Source organism: Ovis canadensis, chromosome 3 (genome assembly GCF_042477335.2).
Source record: "Ovis canadensis isolate MfBH-ARS-UI-01 breed Bighorn chromosome 3, ARS-UI_OviCan_v2, whole genome shotgun sequence".
Classification (NCBI taxonomy): Eukaryota; Metazoa; Chordata; class Mammalia; order Artiodactyla; family Bovidae; genus Ovis; species Ovis canadensis.
In genome coordinates, this window is record NC_091247.1 from 43,438,947 (window position 1) to 43,458,563 (window position 19,617).

General features: G+C 45.8%; 1 pseudogene; it reads left to right on the forward strand.

The window, feature by feature from the left end:
• Positions 1-14,764: 14,764 nt before the first annotated feature.
• Positions 14,765-16,308, forward strand: LOC138438088 (death effector domain-containing protein pseudogene; annotated as a pseudogene).
• The last annotated feature ends 3,309 nt before the right edge of the window (positions 16,309-19,617 follow it).

The window sequence follows — 19,617 nt, forward strand, 5'->3', positions numbered from 1 at the left end:
ACCTTTTGTGTTTGGTTTCTTTTGCTTAATATCTGTTTGTTTCTTTTTAAGACTGAGGAGATGATGCAAAGGGGCCAGCTAAGATCGGAGATGTTGATAATACAGGAGAGAAAGAGGACCCAACCAATAGAAAGTGACCCTGAGAAGATGCTGAAGGGGTGGGATGCAAGGAGCCCAGGGTGAACTGCCTTCTACACTGGTGAGGGGACAACTCTCTCATGGAGGGAAGGGGAAGGGCGTGGGAAAGATGCACACACGATCATAATTGTAGGTTTGGTGGCTGTGAAGGGGATTCCCATCTGATGGTTTCTATCTTCTCTGTGAGGTCAGATGTTGGCCAGCTACTGAGAGGCAGAGGAGAAACTGTAAGGTTTAAAGAGAATAAAGATGATTGAAAAGAGCTGCTATGGAGAAAGAGGGAAAATCTTCCTAGGGAAAAAGAGGGGGTTTTCCAGGCGATCTTGAGGGACCAGGTGAGATTGGGCTCAGTGAATTCATAGTGACGTTGATCTACAGTGTTATCTAGTTTTATCTGCACATCTCAGCAACCTGGACATGAGTGGTGCTTGAGTGTAACACCTGCATCTATGGCAGCCAGACTGTGAGCAGGAGGACAGTAATCTAAGTGTTAAATCCACACACTGAGGACTGGGGAGCAAAGGTTGACTGTATCCTCCAGCGTATTTGGCATGTAGTAATTGGGATGATTCTGTTCATAAGTCAGATCTCATTGCCCCTCTACTTAAAGTCCTTGAATCATTTTCTGCTTCTCCAAGAAAAGTTCCAAGGTTTTACCTTAGTCCATAAAGCCCCACGTGATCTGGCTTCCTGCTGCCTCTCTGACTTCATCCTTCCACTAGCTCCCTCCCTCCCTCCATGCCATCCTTTGGCATCCTTGCTGATTTCTTAATCTTTCCAGCACATTCCAGTCTGAGCCTTTGCCCTGGCTGATCTGCTTTTCCTGGGAAGCTCTTAGCTCAGATGCCTAGCTTGTTCCTTCACTTCCTTTAGCTCTCTTTAGATGTTTCCTCATCAGAGAGATAGTCTCTGGGCACCTTCTTTCTAAATCTACCCACCTTCATCACTCTATTCTCTTTTTCTGCTTTATTGTTCTTTGGAGCGCGTGTTGGTACCCCACACTTTATGGACTTGTTTGTTCAATTTTATTCACTCATGCACACACACACGAATGTGAGCTTTCTGAGACCAGGCCCCTGTTCAATTCCCCAGCACCTACAACAGTGCCTGACTCCTGGTAGTTGTTCATTCAATCTTTATTGAATGAATTAAAAGAAAAAGCTAAGGTCCTTGGTGGTTATTATTGAGCCACTGCACTGATCCTGAAGCCACGCATGCCCATACTTCTCATCACACAAGAGAGTTGCTAACTGCCAGGATGCAGGAGAAAGTAGCCAAGACTGAGGCAGAAGGGACAGGGGCACTGAGCACCAGGGCAAAGCTTGCCCACTTCACCATGACCTGGCGTGGCCAGCCTGCCCCAGCCCCCACAGAGAAACTGAAACTGAGAATGTGGCTCTTCACCTTGGCACCTAACCTCTATGATGACCCTTATGCTTGGTTTAAGTAAAAGAAACACTCCTTCAACCAGGACAAACCACAGTCCCTAGGTACACCAGTTAGAGCTTGGATTCGGTTGCTAACATGGACAAAAGTGACTTACACAAATTAAAGGTTAAAGTTTCCAACTATCACAAGTCTAGGCTAGAGAGAGCTATGCAGGTCGGGGCAGGTGCCGCAGCCCTCATGCTCTCAGTGACCCTGGCTCCTCTGTCTTTCTGTTCTCCTGCCCTGAGTGTGTGGCCCTGTCTTCCATGATGGCTGCATGCCCTCCAGCATTTGTCCATGGTCCAGGGAAGAAGGGGGAGAAGGGTAATGGATCAAAGCCACAGGCCAGCAGAGGTTTCCCAGAAACCCCACTCAGTGACTTGAGTTTGCATCTCACTAGACAGAACTATGTCACGTGGTCACCCCAGGTGCACGGGAGTCCATGCACCTGTCACTCCAGACAAAACCAGGGTTCCGTCAAGAGGAAGATCAGAACAGATGGTGTGTGAGCTGGTGATTTTCAAACTTGAGTGTGTCTCAGGGTCACCTGGAGGGCTTGTTAAAATCCAGACTTTTGTCCTTCCCCTCCTCCCCCACTAGCTCCCCAGTTGATGCTGATGACCAGGGGTCCTTTGAGAACTTCCGGCACCTCGGGGCATAGCACTGTGAAATCCACAGAGCGGAGTGAGTTCACATGGAACACTGACAGGCTTAGCCTCAGAGTGGTAAAGCCGTTCATTTTCCTGGACAACCTCACTGTGACTAGCTTGTCAGCTGGTGTGGCTTTGAGCTTCCTGCCACCCTCCCATTTCTAGAAGCCCCCCTGCCTTCCTCTTCAACCCACACAAGAAAATGCCTTCAGAGCCTTCTGGCCAAGCCTGAGTGTGTTTGCAAAGACTTTCAGGTGAAAAGCCTCTGAATCCAGCTCCCGGGTGCCTGGAGGGCCAGGACTGGGCTGCTCCCTGCAGACCTTCCCAAAGGCTCCAAGGGGCCCTTTGGATGGGGGTGGGGTGGAGGGGTGGGGGTTGGGGGGATGGGTGAGGGGCAGTTCTTCTGGAGAAGGGCTATGTTCCCTATCACTCACATCTACAGAATTCATTGCTTCCTTTCATTGCCAGCTTCTAGTGATACATGACACATGAATACCTAAAGGTCCTGCAGCTAGAAAAGCCTCCCATGCAGACGTGCCCATCTGTGCTTTTGAGGATGAGGATATTTTAAAAATTGAGATAAAATTCATATACCACAGTTCACCCTTTTAAAGTATACTGTCTAATAGCTTTTAATATATATATAGAGTTCTGTAACCATCACCACTAATTCACAGAGCATTTTCATCACCCCATAAAGAAATCCCATTTATCCCCCAGCCTCTGGCAATTGACTTTCTGTCTCCATGGACCTGCCTGTTCTGGACATATCTTTTCAATGAAATCATATAATATGTAGTCTTTTGTGCCTGGCTTCTTTCACTTAGCATAATGCTCCAAAGTTTATCCATGTTGTAGCATGTATTGGAACATTTTATGGCCAAATAATGACCCACTGTATGGATATATATGACATTTAATTTATCCATTCATCAGGTGATGGATATTTCAGTTGCTTCTGCTTCTTGGCTATTATGACTAATTCTGCTATGAACATACCTATGATTGGAATTGCTGAGTCTCATGGTAACCCTATGTTTAACTTATTGAGAAACTGCCCAGCTGTTTGCCAAAATTACGGCACAATTTTATATTTGCTTAGCAATATAGGAGCGGAGAAGGCAATGGCAACCCACTCCAGTACTCTTGCCTGAAGAATCCCAGGGACGGCGGAGCCTGATGGGCTGCTGTCTATGGGGTCGCACAGAGTCGGACACGACTGAAGTGACTTAGCAGCAGCAGCAGCAGCAGGCCTGAAACCAAGGCCAGATTAAAGTCTCCATTTTACACAGAAAAATCTCAGCCCACAAATCAACAGGTCTGTGAACCAGCCCCTTGAGTTGGAATACAAGAACCCTACTCATGATTTTATCACCACCAAGTGATGATATCCCACTTAGGGGACGTGGACTCACTTGCTTCCTCTTTGCCACGGAAACGGTCATCCTTTTAAGTGGCAATGTTCCTTTGTTAACATGTTACTTTCAGATGAAAAAGCTCCTGTTTCCTGCAGCGATCAGGGGGCACATCCCTTTGATTACTTTGTCTTGTGTGTTTCCTGTCACATCAGGGTTGAATAAACACCCAGAAAGCCAGGCTGGGAGAAGAGGCTGTCTGTGTCACAGCCCACATACGGCCCCCTCTGGAGGCCGGGCTCCCTTGTCATCTCCAGCCAGCTCTCCTGCTTAACCAGGCTTCTCTATGAAAGGTTAATAGAGCACACACAGCCCTGGGCAGCATTTGGAGACTAAAGAGAAATACATACAGTGATAGAAATAAAACCTGGCAATAATTGTATAGATCTGTGTTGCCTACATTTTAAAAAACTATGTCTTCTTTAGATCACCATAAAAACCTCAAGGCCACTCCCCACCTAAGATTCTGATACATTGAGGAGAACCAGTCATCTGTGTTTCCACTTTGCAAGAATATTTTATTGAATTTCATTTTCTATTCTTTTGAAGATAAATTTTCCAAATATGAAATTATATTATGTGTTCTCCTGGTAGTGCAGCGGTCAACAATCTGCCTGCCAATGCAGGGGACACAGGTTTGATCCCTGGTCCAGGAAGATCCCACATGCCATGGGGTAAATGAGCCCATGTACTGCAACTACTGAGCTCACGCTGCAACTACTGAAGCATGTATGCCTAGAGTCTGCGCTCTACAACAAGATAAGCCACCGCAAAGAAAAGGCTGCACACTGCCACTAGAAAGTAACCCCTGTTCACCACACCAAGAGAAAGCCCTCGCAAAGCAGCGGAAAAAAAAAAAGATTAAAAAATTATGCTGTAAACTTGAATATTCCTTTTAAAAATGCCCATGTTTTTGCATGCATTCGAAGTATTCCCCGCTAAGGACAAAAACCCTGAGAATCTGGGCACTCCAGCAGAGACTTTGACAAATAGGTGATTTGGCATATTGATTCAGAGAGAAAAGTTGGAGCCCAACAAACATTAAGTTTGAATCCAGGTGCTGCCGTTCAATAAATGTGCGGCCTCAGATTTATTTATTTTTTTCCATTTCTAAAGTAGGAACATCAAGTACAGTACTACCTATTCCACAGGGGTCACCAGGGGAAGCCAGATCGGATAATGCACGTGGAACATTGGTACCAGACGCGTAAGGAGTACATAGGCAGTGGAAGCCACATCAAAACTTATTGCCCAACATAGAATACAGCCAGTGACCCGGTGGAACTGAGAATTTTTACAGAGTATTATTTTCACATCTTAATTTCTTTGGGTTTCTCTGCTTCCTCTTTTAAAAAGGGCCTTACACCCACTTGTTTTTCTAGAAGAGGATGACCATAGACCAAAAAAAGAGATTAAGAGGTTTCACATGAATTCTTCGCAGAAACAGAGCCAAGCCCATGAAACGCTATTTCCACTGAGTCTCAGAACACTGGAACGGTAGAACGGCAGGAATGGAAGGGACCGCAGAGAATCAGTCACTCTCACCTGACTCACGAAGACACTGAGACCCAGAGAGGTGAAGGTCCCAGAGCTGGCAGTACAGCCTGTGTGAACAGCGCCTCCTAGAGTTGTGCAGTGCACAGCCATCACTGGTGCAGCCACATGGCCCTCACATCCTCCTGCGCACAGTGATGGAGTGAGGTGGCCCATTCAGAGGGTATCTCAGCACTTCTGGGGATGCTGGCACATGGACTCCCACACTTTCCCCACTCCCTGGAATAAGGAAGCCCAAGGAGCTGTGGTATAGACACAGAGGGAGAGTCTGCCTGAGCAGAGAGGTCATCTGCAGGCCAGAGGTGGAAGAAGAGATACAGAAGACAGATGGCTTTGTTCAGGCCCCATAACGTAGCCCTACGTGGACATGGACCTACACCCATAGCCTGCTTTCTGCTCAATTGTTTGAGCCAGTTAGTGTTAGTTGTTCTGTTACTTGCTCCTTCTGCTGCTGCTGTTTAGTCACTAAGTCATGTCTGACTCTTTATGACCCCTTGGACAATAGCCCCCAGGTTCCTCTGTCCATGAGATTTCCCAGGCAAGAATACTAGAGTGGGTAGCCATTACCTTCTCCACGGGATCTTCCTGACCCAGGGATCGAACTGGCGTCTCCTGCATTGGCAGGCAGATTTTTTACCACTGGGCCACCAGGGAAGCCCTTCCGTCACTTGCTGCCTTATTATAATTAACAGAGGGGCTCAAAGTGCTATGAAGATCCAGGGAGGAAGATTTCAGATGGTAAAAGCCTTCCTGGACCAGGTTACATCAGAGAAAGATCTGAAAGGAAGATGGGTTGTAGACATGATGGGAAGGGAGAGACAATTCAGGCAAGAAAAAGATCTTGAACAGATGCCTGAGACAGGCAAGCCTGTGGTAGGAGTGTTCAGGGAAATAGGCTGGAACAGTGGGTACCTGAGGGAGTAATGGGAATTAGATTGAAGATGTAGTCTCCAACCAGTCTGTGAAGTTTGCTCTTTTGTGTGCAGTTAACAAGGAGTAGAAAAATCAAAGCTGGGTTTCAGAATGAATTCAGTGACGGAGAGAGATGAGAATGAAAAGAGAGACCTGCTTGGGAGGCTATTTGTAACCGTCTAAGCAAGATGGTCCACGGCTTCTAGGGGGCCCATGGTCCTGATTTGCCCAGAACCAAAGGATTTCCCAGGATGTTGGACTTGCAGTGCTAACAATGGGACAGAGTCAGGGAAACTGGGATGGTTGATCACCTGAAACTGTAAAGGAAAAGACTGACAGATTTCACTGAGTAAAAATAACATATGACCTAAAAGCTAGGAAATAGTCTAGATACATCAAATTTTCAATGTTTCTCTGTGGAAAAAAAATTAAATGAGACTTCTTGACTGCTACCATCCAGCTTCCCTGTGCCCTGGATATCTTCATCACCAGGTGATGAATTCCTGAATTTCCACATCCTACTTTACTCAAAACCATTCACATCTTCAGCACTCTCTTGCTCTTTCAGAGTGCTCCAATCTCTTCATCGCTGCTCTTTCTCCCTTCTGTCTTCACCTCCTTCTTTATCTAGCAACCACTCCAACCAACTCAGTCCATGTCATACTTCTGGTTCTCGGCCCTTGGCAAAACTTTGGACTCCGGATCAGTTCCAGCATCTATCCCCCTTCTACGTAAAGGCTGTAGATAGACCTTGGATAAATGCTCAATGCTACCCATCAGTGTGTCTTTCTGTTCTTCTCTCCCATTTCCCCACGTGACTCTTCAAGGGCTGCTCTACCACAGATATAGCTGCGTGACCCTGGGCCAGTTGTGAGGATTCTGTATTAACATGCAGAAAATGCTTAGCACAGTGCTTGGCATGTGGTAGGTACCCCCATGAGTGTTAGCTTTTACTCACACAGGGCGTTTGACTTCACCCTTAGGAGGATTGACTCATTGTCTCAAGTAGTCTAGGTCACAGCACTGTGGTGTTCAACAAATCAGTCACAGGACATGAAATCACTGTGCAAAATTTACTTTTGCAAAGACTTAAACAGACCTTTTGTCAAGTAAGGTAGAAATAAGCTCGTGAGAGGCGGCTCAACATCACTAGTCATTAGAGAAATGCAAATTAAAACTGCGATGGTCTCCACTACACACATATTAGAATGTCTATAAGTTTAAAAACCGATCTTACCAGAATGGGCAAGAATGTGGAGGAATTAGATCTCTTATACACTGCTGGTGGGAATGTAAAATGTTTAGAAAAACATTTTCTATTTTCTTAAAATGTTAAACATACATCTACCATAAGACCTAGCCACTCCCTCCTAGGTATTTAGACAAGAAAAAAGGAAGCATGTGCCCATCCAAAGATGTGTACACAGATGACTAGAGCAGCTTTAACTGTAATAACCCAAAGCTGGAAACAACCCAAATGATCCTCAAAAGGGACATGGATGCACAAAAACTTGAGTATATCCATGCTACGAATCTAATCTTCAGCGATAAAAAAGAATAGACTACTGATACAACAATATGGATAATTCACAAAATTATTATGCTGAGTGAAAGAAGCTAGAAGAGTACATACTGCACAATTCCATTTGTCCAAAATTACAGAAAATGCATACTAACCTGTAATGACAGAAAACAAGTCAATGGTTGTTGGTAAGTATGGAGGGAGGTGAAGAGGGACAGGAGTAAGTAATTACAACTGGACTTGACAAAACTTTTGAGGGTGATGAATACATTATCCTAATTGTGGTGGTGGTTTCATGCATCTATATATCTGTCAAAACTTGTCAAATTGCACACTTTAAAGATATGTACTTTGTGTGAGAATTATACCTTAACAAAGCTATTAAAAACTCACTTTTGCAGATGAACAGTCTCAGCTTTTAGGAATACCAGTTGCACAAAGGAAACCTGGCTGCTTTGGATGTAAAATGAGTGCCACCTTGTTGCTTAAACACCCCAAACAAGTGATATAAAGAGATCGGACAAAAATCAATAAGAATGTAGAATTACTGTTTGGAAACTATTTCTTATAGTTCTGATCTTATAATTGCATCCAGAATAAACCCCTAAGATACATATTTTGCAATGCTAAAATATTTGCCCTTTGAACAGGCTTGAATGGATTATTTTATTTCTTAATGATAATTATACATTAGTCTAACAATGTGAGTGCGTGCTCAGTTGTGTCCAACTCTTTATGATCCCATGGACTGTAGCCTGCCAGGTTCCTCTGTCCATGGAATTTTCCAGGCAAGAATACTGGATTGCCATTTCCTCCTCCAGGGGATCTTCCTGACCCAGGGATCAAACCTGCACCTCTTGTATCTCCTGCATTGGCAGGCAGATTCTTTACCACTGAGCCATCTGGGAAGCCACAGTTTGACAATAAACCTGAGATTAAGAGAAATATAAAATTCTCTGGTGCCTCAGACGGTAAAGAATCAGCCTGCAATGCAGGAGACCTGGGGTTCAATCCCTGGTTTGGGAAGATCCCCTGGAGAAGGGAATGGCAACCTACTCCAATATTCTTGCCTGGAGAATTCCATGGACAGGGAAGCCTGGTGGGCTACAGTCCTTGGGGGTCTCAGAGTTGGACATGACTGAGCAACTAACACTTTCATTTCACTTTAAGAGAAATACATCTCAGAAAGAAAAAAAAAAATGAAACAAACATTCACAGTAACAATGAGTATCAGTTTAGTAAAATGAAGATAAGGATAGTCTGTGACTCCTTGAATGGAAGCCATTTTCCTGTGGTTTCCTCCCGCACTTGAATCTTTGCCTGTAAGGCAAACTCCTCCTCTGATTTAATTCAGCCTTTCACAAAAAGCAGCAGCTGCTAAGGAGCTCTTGGCCTCGTGAGACAAATTGTAAGTAGATGGCTGCTAAGAGGTTGTTTTTCCTCAATGGGGAAAGTGTGCCAAATCTGGTTAGGAAAGGGCGGTCAGGAGAGGAGCGAGCGATCACCACAGAGCAAGACAACCATAAGGGAAATGTGCCCAGGCCTGAATGTCCTCAGAAGCCCCGGGGAACTGATACAAATGTTTCCCATAGAAGGACAGTGAGGGGCCGAGAGCACAGTCACCGGCCCGCCCTGTGGTATGGGTGAGCTGCACGGCCCTTCCCGGCCTTGGTTTCCTTGCCCATCAAATAGGGATGCTGGCACCTACCTCACAGGGTTGACGAGATGCTCAAAATTGCCGAGAACTCTGAAAGTGGTTTTAAAGAAATATGTATGTGTCTGGCTGCGCAGGGTCTTAGCTGTGGCATGTGAAATCTTTAGCTGTGGCATGTGGGATCTAGGTCCCTGAACAGGCATTGAACCTGGGCCCCCGTATTAGGAGTGCAGAGTCTTAGCCAGTGGACCACTAGGGAAGTCCTTGGAAGTGTTTTTTTAAAAACATTTTACAAATTAGCACCATTTGTGTACCTATCAGAAACCAGAGGGAGCTTGGAGAAATTAAGTCGATATCAAGTTCTGTATACTTTTTAAACAATATCCTACCAGCCAAGAAGGCTGAGCCTTCATTTCCTGCCTGTAGTGTTATGTGAAGAAACAGATATTTGTTTTGTTTCACCAATCATACATACTCCTGCCCCTCTGGAGATCTCAATCCATTTCCCTGGCCCTAGCCCTCTGATGTGTTTGAGTAGATTCTAATCTAACTGAGCCTGGACTCAAGGACTGAATTGTGGTTGGTGCTAAGGTTTGTCTAGAAACTGGCAGCCCCACTTGAGTGCTTACCCCTTGTCTCATTTCCTCCCCAGAGCCCACGTGTCGGCCCCCACCTCTAGTCCCAGCCAATTGCAGCCTTTAGGCCATCCTGCCCCATCTCTTAGTCATGCCTGACTCTTGTGACCCCATGGACTATAACCTGCCTGGTTCCTCTGTCCATGGGATTTTCCAGGCAAGAATACAGGATTGGTTGCCATTTCCTTCTCCAGGGGGTCTTCCTGACCCAGGGACTGAACATGGGTCTCCTGCATTGCAGGTGGATGCTTAACCTACTGAGCCATCCCATCTCTAGCATCTGTCTATATATACCAGCATCCTGTATTTTAAGTTAGCAAGCAAATTCCTACCCAGTCTCGTTCCTGAGTCTCAGTCATCATAAATCATCTGGGAGCTCCAGGCTCTTAGGATGGGCACTTCGCAACACTTTGATTTCCAGACGCTGTTCATTTCTCTGTCCTAGGCACCAGGGTGGAGTGAGTCTGACCCAGTGCCCAGGCTGTTGTCCTCTGTGAGCAGATGTGCCTGGTGAACTGATGTGAAGGTTGAGGACCTCTGGATAAAGCAGGTTTCTCAATCTCAGCACTGTTGATATTTGAGTTCAGATAAATCTTTGTGTGTGGGGGGGCGGGGGGCGGGGTGGAGCCGTTAGCATTGCAGGGTGTTTAGTAGCATCCCTGGCCTCTACCCACTAGATGCTCCCCTCCCCCGGGTTGTGACAACCTTCAGACATTGCTCGAATTGTCTCCGATTAGGAATCGCAGGGTAAAGCTCCCCTGACCTCCTCCTGGAGCCCCTGTGACTCTGGGTTGCAGCCCCCTGTTGCCCCATGAACACCTTCCACTTCCATTCACTGAGCACAGCCCCAGAGACTGATTGGCTGGCTTTCCAATCTAAGAGACATTTGTTGAATTTCTGGCCACCAGCCTCTGAACTCCCTTCCTGGGTTTGGGAAATCCCATCCAACATGAGGCAGAGGCAAAGACCACTGGGAGGAATGCAAAGACCACCGCTGAGGTCATGGCCTCCTCCAGCTTCTCTCACAGTGAGGACGGTGGTTGAGGCTCAAGCCTGTCCAGGTCCTTGGAGGATGAGAATGCCTTTTGTTTTAACAGTCCCTATTAAAACGCTTCTAGAACATCAGCAGCTCCCAGCTTACAAACATGGCTTGTAAGGGAGCCTCCAGAGCATAGGCTGCCATGAAAACTTCTGGAGGAGGCATGCGGGTTAGTCTAGTGTGGTTTTGAGGACCTGTGGATCCAGGAAATTCCTCTCCTAGAAAAGAAGGAATAACTAGCAATGCATTTAAGCTCGCACACTTGATTGGAGCACAGAAGCTAGAACCAGACTGTGTGTGGGTGGGCTCAGTCCCTTCAGTTGTGTCTGACTCTTTACGACCCTACAGACTGTGGTCTGCCAGGCTTCTCTGTCCACGAGATTCTCCAGGCAAGAATACTGGAGTGGGTTCCCACACCCTCCTCCAGGGGAATCGTCCCTAACCAGGGATCGAACCCACGTCTGTTGCACCCCCTGCATTGCAGGCAGATTCTTTACCGCTGAGCCACTGGGAAAGCCCCAGAACCAGACTACCTGGTTCAAATTCTGGCTCTGCTGTCTGACGTCTCTGGGCCTCAATTTCTCCAGCTGTTTACACGGGGATTGTAAGACGTTTCAGGGCTGTTATCTAGATTAAATATTTGTTAATACTTGCAAAGCACTTACAACAGTGCCTGGCACGTAGTGAGCGCTGCGTATTGCTATAAATGCAGTGTTATGCAACCCACTCTGGGATTCTTGTCTGGAGAATCCCATGGACAGAGGAGCCTGGTGGGTTACAGTCCACAGGATCGCAAAGAGTCAGACTGACTGAAGTGACTTAGCAGGCAGGCAGGCAGTGTTATCTATGATAACAACATACACACATAAAGGAAGTAAATTAAATATTCCACATTTGGAAAACAAATAAATTATAGAACATTTATAGCATTTTATGCAGGCACTGAAATAGTATTTTAAAAGAGTATTTCAGGACACGGTGATGATGAAAATAAGCCTCCCCACCATAATGAAAAGAATTTTATGTCAGATGTAAGAAAAGTTAAAAACTTTGAATGAATATCATGATCTCCACTCCTTCCTTTTCTTAACAGACTTGACTTTAGAGCAGTTTTAGGTTTATAGCAAAATTGAGCAGAAAACACAGAGTTCCCATATACTCCCTGCCCCGACTCGTGCATAGCCTCCTTCACTATCAACATTCCCCAACAGAGCGATGCATTTGTTACTATCACCCAGAGTCCATAGTTGACATTACAATTTAGTCTTGGTGCTGTACATCCAAAGGCTTTTGACAAATGTGTGACAACATGTATCCACCATTATAGGATCACACACAGCAGAGTAGTTTTGCTGCCCTAAAAATCCTCTCTGCTCCTCCTGTTCACCCTCAATTCCCCCTGACGCCTCACAACCACTTTTACTTTTTTAAGAATGTCATATAGTTGTAATCTTACACTCTGTAGCACTTTACAATTGGCTTCTTTTACTTAATAATATGCATTTAAGATTCCTTCTTATCTTCTCATGGCTTGCTAGCACAATTCTTTTTAGAGCTGAATAATATTCCACTGACTGGATGTACCACAATTTTTTTTTTAACTTTTCACCTACTGAAGGACACCGTGGTTGCTTCCAACTGGGCAATTATGAATAAAGGTGCACTTTTTGTGTAAATCTTATTATCAGCTAATTTAGGTAAATATCAAGGAACACAATTGCTGGATCATGTGTTAAGAGTATGTTTAGTTTTGCAAGAAACCTCCGAGCTGTCTTTCAGAGTGGCTGTATTGCTTTGCATTCCCATCAGCATGAATGAGAATTCTTGTTGCTCTACATCCTCACCAACATTTGGTGTTGTCAATGCTTTGGACTCTAAGAGATGTGTAGTAGTATCTTGGCTTAATTTGCTTATTTAATTATGACCCCTTCTAAAAATTAAATTTATAAGGACTTCCCCAGCAGTCCAGGGGTTAAGATTTTACCTTCCAATGCAGGGGGCATGAGTTTGATCCCTGGTGGGGAAACTAAGGTTCCATATGCCGTGGGGTATGGTCACATTTTTTTTTAAGTTAAATTTAAGCTTGTGTCTCTTAACTCTTTAGATGTTTGCTTTACCTTCTTTGGGGCTCCCTGGTGGCTCAGATGGTAAAGAATCTGCCTGCAATGTGGGAGACCCAGGTTCAATCCCTGGGTTAGGAAGATCCCCTGGAGAAGGGAATGGCTACTCACACCAGTATTCTTGCCTGGAGAATTCCATGGACAGAGGAGCTTGGAGGGCTACGGTCCATGGGGTCGCAAAGAGTCAGACATAACTGAGCGACTAACACTTTCACTTTACCTTGTTTACTGAGATTCTCCTAGTTTCATTTAGAATTACTCCACCTAATTTCAAAATATCTATTGACACTTGTCTTTAAAACGTCAAATAAAAGTTTGTTTACTTATAAGTACAAGACTTCCCAGAGCTTTCCTGGTGGTTCAGTGGTAAATAATCTGCCAGCAATGTGGGAGACCTAGGTTTGGTCCCTGGGTTGAGAAGATTCCCTGGAGGAGGAAATGGCAGCCCACTCCAGTATTCTTCCTGGAGAATCCCACAGGCAGAGGAGCCTGGCAGGCTACAGTCCACAGGGTCCCAAAGAGGCAGACACGACTGAAGTAACTAAACACACACACACACACACACACAACTTCCATCCTGTGTGAATCTCAACGTGATTTCTGGAAGTGGGTATGAGGGCTGGGGATGTCTGTTTAGAGCCTTGGGGGCCCCTTTTATATAAATGAGTATTTACAAAATGCTGGGTTAAAAACTGAGAAAAAGTAGTTAGCCCTTTTAGGTTGCTGACTCCTCCCTTCACTTTTGCCTGCAGAATTTTATTAAACTGCTAAAGTCACATTTCAAAATAACTTGAAGTTATTATAATATATTATATTATTATCCTGCCTCACCTCAGTATATTTAGTTCTCAGAACTGGAGTTTGGAGATAAACACAAGACTGATCCCAGTGGCCCAGGGATCTGGGTTTCTTTTCAGAACCTCCTGCTCTCTCGGCCGTACCAGAGAGCTGAGCTACCAGAACTATCAAATGGTTTAGCTACAACAAGAGTTAAATTGTGCGCTAGGTTGGAAGAATTGACCTGGTTTAAATATTGGCAGGAAGGGTGGCGGGGGTTCAGCTAAGGTTGTCTACCCTTTGTTAACCACTGACCTAGCAAACGAACGGTGCTGGGCTGTGAACGTCCTGAGAACACCGGCTAGGGTTCTGCTCCCCACTAGCCCACAGCAGGGATCATTGTATTTGTTAGCTGATTGAAGGAAGGTTAAGATAAGTCACAGGTGTCTTGGCCATGTCCCTTCACCATTATCTCTATAGCTGTTAAATAAATAACCCAGTGAAAGGGCTGAGCCTGAGACCTGGGGGCTCTGAGACAAAGACAAGGCTGAGCCTGCAGGCCCAGGGGTCTGGGTTTCTTTCCAAAAGGTCATGAGTCTCTGGCAGTGGTTCAGGAAAGCTGCCACGTTTTGTTAACTGGGCATTACAAAGAAGTCACAGAGGCTGCCACCACTTGAAAGGCTTGGAGAACAAAACCAAAAATGGGCCCCTGGGCGGGGGGGGGGGGGGGGGGGGGGGGGGAGGGGGGAGGGGGGAGGGGGGAGGGGGAGGGGGGAGGGGGGAGGGGAGGGGGGAGGGGGGAGGGGGGAGGGGGGAGGGGGGAGGGGGGAGGGGGGAGAGTGTGAAGGAGAAGGGGGCTTGTGGCAAGTGGTGGGGAGAACTGGACTCACGTAAGGGCTGTAGTGGAGAGGCGAGAGGAAGAGACCTGGGAAATTAAGTTTCCTGCAGAGTATAGTGGGGATTGCAGCTGCTGAGCAGGGATTCTGGAAAGCCGTGTGTACCTGAGCCCCCAGCATGGCGGGCCTAAAGCGGAGGGCAAGCCAGGTGTGCCCCGAAGAGCACGGTGAGCAGGAGCGCAGGCTGTACAGCCTGCACCGCATGTTTGACAGCGTGGGCACCCACCTGACACACAGAGACGTGCGCGTTCTTTCCTTTCTCTTTGTTGACGCCATTGACGACCACGAGCGTGGCCTCATCCGAAATGGACGTGACTTCCTACTGGCGCTGGAGCGCCGGGGCCGCTGTGATGAGTGTAACTTCCGCCAGGTGCTGCAGCTGCTGCGCATCATCACTCGCCATGACCTGCTGCCCTACGTCACTCTCAAGCAGAGATGGGCTGTGTGCCCTGATCTTGTAGACAAATACCTGGAGGAGACATCAGTTCACTATGTGACACCCAGAGCCCTCAGCGACCTAGAGCCGAGGCCTCCCCACCCCCTAAAACAGGGCCTCCCCACTATCCTGTGGTGTGCTGCCCTACTTCGGGCCCTCAGATGTGTAGCAAGCGGCCAGCTCAAGGGACAGCCACACTTGGGAGCCATCGGAAACGCCGGAAGTCAGTGACACCAGATCCCAAGGAAAAGCAGACATGTGACATCAGGCTGCGGGTCCGGGCTGAGTACTGCCAGCAGAGAGCGCTCTGCAGGGCAACGTCTTCTCCAATAAGCAGGACCCACTGGAGCGCCAGTTTGAGCGCTTTAACCAGGCCAACACCATCCTCCAGTCCCGGGATCTGGGCTCCATCATCTGTGACATCAAGTTCTCTGAGCTCACCTACCTCAATGCATTCTGGCGCGACTACATCAACGGCTCCTTACTAGAGGCACTTAAAGGTGTCTTTATCACAGACTCCCTCAAGCAGGCTGTGGGCCATGAAGCCATCAAGCTGCTGGTGAACGTGGACAAGGAGGACTATGAGCTGCACCGACAGAAACTCCTGAGGAACTTGATGCTGCAAGCATTGCCCTGGCCTTTTCCCCTTCTCACTTCTCTGGGGACTTCTCACCACCCACCTCTGGAGCTTACATACTGTTCTGGGGTTTGTTCTCTAGCCTTCCAACTGATCACACCCCTGCCTTTTTTTTTTTTTAAAGGAAAAGACAAAAGAAAAATGGAAGTGGTGTCCCCCACCCCTCCCTGCACCCATGTGCCTGGCTTCCCTTTGTTCCCCTTTTCCACTTACCCCCTCATGTGTGTCTCTACAGTCACCTTGCCACTGAGCCGTAAGACAAATGTGTAGGGAGAAGCAAAGTCTATAGGTCATAGTCTTTCTAACGGATTGAAGTGATCACTGCTTTTGGGTGCATTTAGGGGTTATCAGTACTTCTGGCTTTATGAGGGCTCTTAAACTTTTTCTGAAAAACCAAAGGGCTGTCAGTAGGGAGCTGTGTGGAAGGTGGGACTCTGAACTGTATTTTGGAAATTAATCACCACCCTCTCCCAAATTATAGAATTTTTTAAAAAAGAAAAATAAATAAATAGTAAAATTACTGATGGTACTGAGTGGCTACAGAGTATCAGGCATTGGCTTCTACAGTATTAACCTCCACAACAAGCCTGTGAATCCAATAGGGGAAGGTTGAGACTTGCCCGGGTTCAACCAGATGGTCAAGTTGGTAGCTGTGATTCCAGCCCACCTGCCCCACTACAGAGCTTGGTTCTTCCCACAATGCCAATGTCCAATGATGAGAACATGAATTAGACTCTGTTATCAGACAAAGAGAGCTTTAAAAGATAAATGCATTAGAACAGATTTAAAACATTCTGTTGTGTCATGACAATTCTCTTCCTGAACTCGGAAGACTGGCATTGGTTCTATCCACCCTGACAGAGTCAGCCCCTGCCATGGCTCATCAGATTCCCCCAAAGAACAGTCTCGCACCCCCAATTCTGGGGGGAGGTTATGCCTCCCTCCCAATGGAAGATCAACCAAGGAAATTTCTAACAAAGTAGGGGGCCAGGTTGTTAATTCTACGTTTTCCTGAGTGTTTCCTGATTTGACTTAGACTAACTTCTTCCAAAACTGGTACCACTCGTATAGCATAATTGTTTGTGTAACCCTGAAAATGATGCAAAAATTCTAAATTACATCCAGTTGTGCTTTGGAGTTACCTTCTATTTCTTCAAGACTCTCACAACATTGCACAAAGAAAGCAGTTGTTGAACCAATGTGTGGTACAATACTGTTTCTATTTTTTAAAATCTCTATATAATTTCATGCACTTTCATAGAAAATTGTCTGAGAGGATGCTTAGTAGACTGCAACCATGGTTAGCTTCAGGGAGCAGGTTCACTGCTGCGTTGTGTGTGTATGAAGGCCCTTACACTTCTTCCTTCTCACACTTCTATATTGTTCCATATTAAATATAAATTATTTTAAAATGTATATACAGTAAAATTCAGTCTTTTAGGTGTACAGTTCTATGAGTTTTAACAAATGTATAGAGTAGTGTAAACACTACCACCAATTAGAACATAGTTCCATCCCTGTCATATGATCCAGCATTTTCACTTCTGGGTATTTGCCTGAAGAAAACAAAAGCATGGATTCAAAAAGTTATATACATCCTTATGTTCATTGCAGCATTATTTACAGCAGCCAAGCTATAGAAGAAACCTAAGTGTGAATGGATAAAGCAGAGGTGGGATATATGTGTGTGTACACACACACATGTATTGATTTTCAGTAAATACCTAGGAGTAGGATTGCTGGATCATATACAAAGTGTATATTTAGCTGATGAGATATTAAATGGCTATACCATCTTGTATGGTACAGGTTCCCATCTGAATACCCATCTGAATGCAGAGTTCCAGAAAATAGCAAGGAGAGATAGAAAGCCTTCCTCAGTGATCAATACAAAGAAATAGAGGAAAACAAAAGAATGGGTAAGACTAGAGATCCCTTCAAGAACATTAGAGATACCAAGGGAATATTTCATGCAAAGATGGACACAATAAAGGACAGAAATGGTATGGATCTAACAGAAGCAGAAGATATTAAGAAAAGATGCCTAGAATACACAGAAGAACTATACAAAAAAGATCTTCATGACCCAGATAACTACAATGGTGTGATCACTCACCTAGGACCAGACATTCTGGAATCCAAAGTCTAGTGGGCCTTAGAATCACTACGAACAAAGCTAGTGGAGGTGACGGAATTCCAGTTGAGCTATTTCAAATCCTAAAAGATGCTGCTGTGAAAGCACTGTACTCATTATGCCAGCAAGTTTGGAAAACTCAGCAGTGGCCACAGGACTGAAAAAGGTCAGTTTTCATTCCAGTCCTAAAGAAAGGCATGACAAGAATGTTCAAGTGAAAGTGAAGTCGTTCAGTCGTGTCCGACTCTTTGCGACCCCATGGACACAAGGCTCCTCCATCCATGGGATTTTCTAGGCAAGAGTACTAGAGTGGGTTGCCATTTCCTTCTCCAGGGAACTTCCCGACCCAGGGATCAAACCCAGGCCTCCCACATTGTAGACAAACGCTTTATTGTCTGAGCCACCAGGGAAGTCCTGCACAATAGCCCTCATCTCACACGTTAGCAAACTAAAGCTCAAAATCTCCAGGTGAGGCTTCAACAGTATGTGAACCGAGAACTTCCAAATGTTCAAGCTGGATTTAGAAAAGGCAGAGGAACCAGAGATCAAATTGCCAACATCCGCTGGATCATGGAAAAAGCAAGAGAGTTCCAGAAAAATATCTACTTTTGCTTTATTGACTACGCCAAAGCCTTTGACTGTGTGGATCACAACAAACTGTGGAAAATTCTTAAAGAGATGGCAATACCAGACTACCTGACCTGCCTCCTCAGAAATCTGTATTCAGCTCAGGAAGCAACAATCAGAACTGGACATGGAACAATGGACTGGTTCCAAACTGGGAAAGGAGTATGTCAAGGCTGTATATTGTTACCCTGCTTATTTAACTTATATGCAGAGTTCAGTTCAGTTCAGTTCAGTCACTCAGTCGTGTTGACTGTTTGCGACCCCATAAATCGCAGCATGCCAGACCTCCCTGTCCATCACCAGCTCCCAGAGTTCACTCAGACTCACATCCATCGAGTCAGAGATGCCATCCAGCCATCTCATCCTCTGTCGTCCCCTTCTCCTCCTGCCCCCAATCCCTCCCAGCATCAGAGTCTTTTCCAATGAGTCAACTCTTCGCATGAGGTGGCCAAAGTATTAGAGTTTCAGCTTTAGCATCATTCCTTCCAAAGAAATCCCAGGGCTGATCTCCTTCAGAATGGACTGGTTGGATCTCCTTGCAGTCCAAGGGACTCTCAAGAGTCTTCTCCAACACCACAGTTCAAAAGCATGAGTTCTTCGGTGCTCAGCTTTCTTCAGAGTCCAACTCTCACATCCATACATGACCACTGAAAAAACCATTGCCTTGACTAGATGGACCTTTGTTGGCAAAGCATGTCTCTGCTTTTCAATATGCTATCTAGTTTGGTCAAGACTTTTCTTCTAAGGAGTAAGCGTCTTTTAATTTCATGGCTGCAGTCACCATCTGCAGTGATTTTGGAGCCCAAAAAAATAAAGTCTGACACTGTTTCCCCAGATCTTTTAGAACTAACACCCAAAAAAATGACCTTTTCATTATAGGGGACTGGAATGCAAAAGTAGGAAGTCAAAAAACACCTGGAGTAACAGGCAAATTTGGCCTTGGAATGCGGAATGAAGCAGGGCAAAGACTAATAGAGTTTTGCTAAGAAAATGCACTGTCATAGCAAACACCCTCTTCCAACAACACAAGAGAAGACTCTACA